The sequence below is a fragment of the Mizuhopecten yessoensis genome, unplaced genomic scaffold, assembly GCF_002113885.1.
Source record: "Mizuhopecten yessoensis strain PY_sf001 unplaced genomic scaffold, ASM211388v2 scaffold716223, whole genome shotgun sequence".
In the NCBI taxonomy this organism is placed as follows: Eukaryota; Metazoa; Mollusca; class Bivalvia; order Pectinida; family Pectinidae; genus Mizuhopecten; species Mizuhopecten yessoensis.
Genome location: NW_018480009.1, coordinates 5,379 through 11,688, shown reverse-complemented (window position 1 = coordinate 11,688; position 6,310 = coordinate 5,379).

Sequence of the window (6,310 nt, the reverse complement as noted above, 5' to 3'; positions counted from 1 at the left end):
AGTTGAAACAACGCGTCACTCCTTGACTAACGAATAGTTTAAACAAGGTGTCACTCCCTGACTAACGAATAGTTTAAACAAGGTGACACTCCCTGACTAACGAACAGTTGAAACAACGCGTCACTCCTTGACTAACGAATAGTTTAAACAAGGTGTCACTCCCTGACTAACGAATAGTTTAAACAAGGTGACACTCCCTGACTAACGAGTAATGGGAACAATGCGTCATGTCTCTAAATAGCGAGCACACGAAACAATTTTCTCGCGAATTAACACGAAAATAAAAATCCGGCGAGAAAAAAAAAGACTGCTAATACAAGGATGTATATTATTCCTACATCATTTCAGTCTCAATTTCTGTAGATCAGTTTGTTTTTGTGAGAGATACATTTTCGTGTCGATTTGCAATGCGTTGATTTGACCAAGCATATGACAGTATTACTGTACAAAATATTAAAAGTGTGATGGATTCAGTCTTAGTGACATTGATATATTAATTACAATTTTGAATTTTGTTAACTTTTTACATTCAATCTATCTATCTTAATCATAAGATAATACGTGAGATGATACTGATGCATCAATTACGTTTAAACTTTTGAGTTTAAGTTTAACATTTGTTCTGTTATTATGAACGTCTCTTTTGAAGTGACATTTGCCCAAACAACTTAAATTGGGTCAATTGGCCATGGTTATCTTAAAATCTAGCGACATAGAATCGAAGTTAGACCTAATTACCTTACAGGATCTCGTTAGAGTAATAAGAGGGAGTCATTTTGGCAACACCAGTAACATATAAAGAGACTTTCCGCAAATACTGCAGAAATAGTTTTTTCAGTAACGTTGGTCGAAACGTTTTGCCAAGCGAGAGACGATTCAGAGTAGATGATTAACCATATAAAGAACGCGAGGGTCAGAAGCGGGGAGGATGCCCTTCTCAGCCGTTCAATACTGAACCTGATTCCGTGGACACGGCAGATTGATTTATACCGACATTTAAGTGTGGCATTTGTAGGAAGCTTTGTCATTTAGCACTGGAGTGTTATCTGGTCCACTGAGGGAAAGCATCGAAGGAAATTGTCTGGAGAAGTGAGAGAGCGAGCATGAGAGTGAGTAGGAAAGGGAGATAACCAGGGAAAACGCAAGCCGATTGACGGTACACCTTGTATTATTTTTCAATCCGGTAATTATTTGTATTTTGCATGACAGTTATACATGCCAAGTTTCACTTTTCAGGTCGATATCTCTTTTATCGACTCTTACTGTTAACAAATAAAAACAACTTGTCTCGAGAACAACTTGAAGAGCGAGTGCAAGAACAATTCTAAATCAATGTTAGATCTCCGAGATCATTTAAACCAACAATCGACGTCTTCTTTATGGTTGCAGGTGTTGATAGCCGACATTTGATTCCGCCTCGCTACCTTTTGTTAATTTTGTGTGTTTCATGATAACCGATTTCTGATTGGTTACCTATTTCTTTAGTATTTCCTGATAGCGGGGTTTTGATTCTGATTGGTTACCTCTCATTGAGTGTTTCCTGATAGCCGAGGTTTTATTCTCATTGGTTACCTCTTATTAAGTGTTTCCTGATAGCTGAGATGTGATTTCATTTGGTAACATCTTAAAAGTGTTTCCTGAAAGCCGAGGTTTTATTCTGATTGGTGACCTCTTATTGAATGTTTCCTGATAGCCAAGTTTTGATTCTGATTGGTTACCTCTCATTGAGTGTTTTCTTATAGCCGAGGTTTTATTCTGATTAGTAACCTGTTATTGAGTGTTTCCTGATAGCCGAGGTGGGATTCTATTTGGTAACATCTTATTTAGTGTTTCCTGAAAGCCGAGGTTTGATTCTGATTGGTTACCTCTTATTGAGTGTTTCCTGATAGCCAAGTTTTGATTCTGATTGGTAACATCTTATTGAGTGTTTCCTGATAGCCGAGGTTTCATTTTGATTGGTGACCTCTTATTGAGTGTTTCCTGATAGCCGAGGTTTGATTCTGATTGGTTACCTCTTATTGAGTGTTCCCTGATGGCCAAGATTTGATTCTGATTGGTAACATCTTATTTAGTGTTTCCTGATAGCCGAGGTTTGATTCTGATTGGTTACCTCTTTTTGAGTTTTTCCTGAGCCGAGGTGTGATTCTAATTGGTTACCTCTTATTAAGTGTTTCCTGATAGCCAAGGTTTGATTCTGATTGGTTACCTCTTATTGAGTGTTCCCTGATAGGCAAGTTTTGATTCTGATTGGTAACATCTTATTTAGTGTTTTCTGAAAGCCGAGGTTTTATTTTGATTGGTTACCTCTTATTGAGTTTTTCCTCAGCCGAGTTGTGATTCTGATTGGTTACCTCTTATTGAGTGTTTCCTGATAGCCGAGGTTTTATTTTGATTGGTTACCTCTTATTGAGTGTTCCCTAATAGCCAAGGTTTGATTCTGATTGGTAACATCTTATTTAGTGTTTTCTGATAGCCGAGGTATAGCCAAGGTTTGATTCTGATTGGCAACATCTTATTTAGTGTTTTCTGATAGCCGAGGTTTTATTTTGATTGGTTACCTCTTATTAAGTTTTTCCTGAGCCGAGGTGTGATTCTGATTGGTTACCTCTTATTGAGTGTTCCCTGATAGCCAAGATTTGATTGTGATTGGTTACCTCTCATTGATTGTTTCCTGATAGCCAAGGGTTAATTATGATTGGTTACCTCTTATTGATTGTTTCCTCAAAGCCAAGATTTGATTGTGATTGGTTACCTCTCATTGATTGTTTCCTGATAGCCAAGGTTTGATTGTGATTGGTTACCTCTCATTGCGTGTTTCCTGATAGCCAAGTTTTGATTATGATTGGTTACCTCTTATTGATTGTTTCCTCAAAGCCAAGGTTTGATTGTGATTGGTTACCTCTTATTGATTGTTTCCTCAAAGCCAAGATTTGATTGTGATTGGTTACCTCTTATTAAGTATTTCCTGATAGCGGGGTTTTGATTCTGATTGGTTACCTCTCATTGAGTGTTTCCTGAGAGCCGAGGTTTTATTCTGATTGGTTACCTCTTATTGAGTGTTTCCTGATAGCCGAGGTTTCCTTCTGGTTGGTTACCTCTTATTAAGTGTTTCCTGATAGCTGAGATGTGATTTCATTTGGTAACATCTTAAAAGTGTTTCCTGAAAGCCGAGGTTTTATTCTGATTGGTGACCTCTTATTGAATGTTTCCTGATAGCCAAGTTTTGATTCTGATTGGTTACCTCTCATTGAGTGTTTTCTTATAGCCGAGGTTTTATTCTGATTAGTTACCTGTTTTTGAGTGTTTCCTGATAGCCGAGTTGGGATTCGATTTGGTAACATCTTATTTAGTGTTTCCTGAAAGCCGAGGTTTGATTCTGATTGGTTATCTCTTATTGAGTGTTTCCTGATAGCCAAGTTTTGATTCTGATTGGTAAGATCTTATTGAGTGTTTTCTGATAGCCGAGAGTTTATTTTGATTGGTTACCTCTTATTGAGTGTTTCCTGATAGCCAAGATTTGATTGTGATTGGTTACCTCTCATTGATTGTTTCCTGATAGCCATGGTTTGATTGTGATTGGTTACCTCTCATTGAGTGTTTCCTGATAGCCAAGGTTTGATTGTGATTGGTTACCTCTTATTGAGTGTTTCCTGATAGCCAAGGTTTGATTGTGATTGGTTACCTCTCATTGATTGTTTCCTCAAAGCCAAGGTTTAATTGTGATTGGTTACCTCTTATTGATTGTTTCCTCAAAGCCAAGATTTGATTGTGATTGGTTACTTCTTATTGATTGTTTCCTCAAAGCCAAGATTTGATTGTGATTGTTTTCCTCTCATTGATTGTTTCCTGATAGCCTAGGTTTGATTGTGATTGGTTACCTCTCATTGAGTGTTTCCTGATAGCCAAGTTTTGATAATGATTTGTTACCTCTTATTGATTGTTTCCTAATAGTCAAGGTTTGATTGTGATTGGTTACCTCTCATTGAGTGTTTCCTGATAGCCAAGTTTTGATTATGATTGGTTACCTCTTATTGATTGTTTCCTGATAGCCTAGGTTTTATTGTGATTGATTACCTCTTATTGAGTGTTTCCTGATAGCCAAGTTTTGATTATGATTGGTTACCTCTTATTGATTGTTTCCTGATAGCCAAGATTTGATTGTGATTGGTTACCTCTCATTGATTGTTTCCTGATAGCCGAGGGTTGTTTGTGATTGGTTACCTCTCATTGATTGTTTTCTGATAGACGAGGTTTGATTGTGATTGGTTAACTCTTATTGATTGTTTTCTGATAGCCAAGGTTTGATTCTGATTGGTTACTTCTTATTGAGCGTTTCCTGATAGCCAGATTTTGATTATGATTGGTTACCTCTTATTGATTGTTTCCTGATAGCCTAGGTTTGATTGTGATTGATTACCTCTCATTGAGTGTTTCCTGATAGCCAAGTTTTGATTATGATTGGTTACCTCTTATTGATTGTTTCCTGATAGCCTAGGTTTGATTGTGATTGATTACCTCTCATTGATTGTTTTCTGATAGACGAGGTTTGATTGTGATTGGTTAACTCTTAATGAGTGTTATCTGATAGCCAAGTTTTGATTCTGATTGGTTACTTCTTATTGAGCGTTTCCAGATAGCCAGATTTTGATTCTGATTGGTAACATCTTATTGAGTGTTTCCCGATAGCCCAGGTTTGATTCTGATTGATTACCTCTTATTGAGTGTTTCCTCAAAGCCAAGATTTGATTGTGATTGGTTACCTCTTATTGAGTGTTTCCTGATAGCCAAGGTATGATTGTGATTGGTTACCTCTTATTGATTGTTTCCTAAAAGCCAAGATTTGATTGTGATTGGTTACCTCTTATTGAGTGTTTCCTGATAGCCGAGGTTTTATTTTGATTGGTTACCTCTTATTGAATGTTCCCTGATAGCAAAGATTTGATTCTGATTGGTAACATCTTATTTATTGTTTCCTGATAGCCGAGGTTTGATTCTGATTGGTTACCTCTCATTGATTGTTTCCTGATAGCCAAGTTTTGATTATGATTGGTTACCTCTTATTGAGTGTTTCCTGAAAGCCGATGTTTGATTCTGATTGGTTACCTCTTATTGAGTGTTTCATGATAGACAGGTTTTGACTCTGATTGGTAATATCTGATTGAGTGCTTTCTGATAGCCGAGGTTTGATTCTGATTGGTTACCTCTTATTGAGTTTTTCCTGAAAGCTGAGGTGTTATTCTGATTGGTTACCTCTTATTGAGTGTTTCCTGATAGCCAAGTTTTCATTCTGATTGATTACCTCTTATTAAGTGTTTCCTGGTAGCCGGGGTTTTATTTTGATAGGTTACCTCTTATTGAGTGTTTCCTGATAGCCAAGTTTTCATTCTGATTGATTACCTCTTATTAAGTGTTTCCTGTTAGCCGAGGTTTTATTTTGATTGGTTACCTCTTATTGAGTGTTTCCTGGTAGCCAAGGTTTAATTGTGATTGGTTACTTCTTATTGAGTGTTTCCTGATAGCCGAGGTTTTATTTTGATTTGTTACCTCTTATTGAATTTCCCCTGATAGCCACGTTTTGATTCTGATCGATAACATCTTATTGAGTGTTTCCTGATATCCGATGTGTGATTCTGATTGGTTACCTCTTATTAAGTGTTTCCTGATAGCCAAGTTTTGTTTCTGATTGGTTACCTCTTATTGAGATTTTTCTGATAGCCAAGTTTTGATTCTGATTGGTTACCTCTTATTGAGTGTTTCCTGACAGCCAAGTTTTGATTCTGATTGGTTAACTCTTATTGAGTGTTTCATGATAGCCAAGTTTTGATGCTGATTGGTTACCTCTTATTAAGTGCTTCCTGATAGCCAAGTTTTGATTCTGATTGGTTACCTCTTATTGAGAGTTTCATTGATCTGTCGACCCTAGTTCTCACAATGTCCTATTCTAATCACCGTTAAGTTTGCGTGTCATTCTCTTCAGTCCCTTCGGTCCGTTCGGATTACACCCAATCCTTGCATTTCCCTCCGTTCATGCTTAATCAGCTTAACGGAAGATCAGCTGTACTCATGTCGGCAGAAGGCGTCGATGGAACAGTACACATCATTTAGTACAATTTTAAAATAAAAATACTTGAATTGATTGCACACCAAGAAATCCAAAATCAAATGAAATATTAAATTGACTTTATTTTTTAAAGCGTTTCAAAATCCAATCGTTGCACACTACATTCATTATCAGTTATAACAAAGATATGTTAAATATCTAGTCCCCATTGTGTTCATTCCAGGTCAAAACTGTGGGAGGCATTGTACA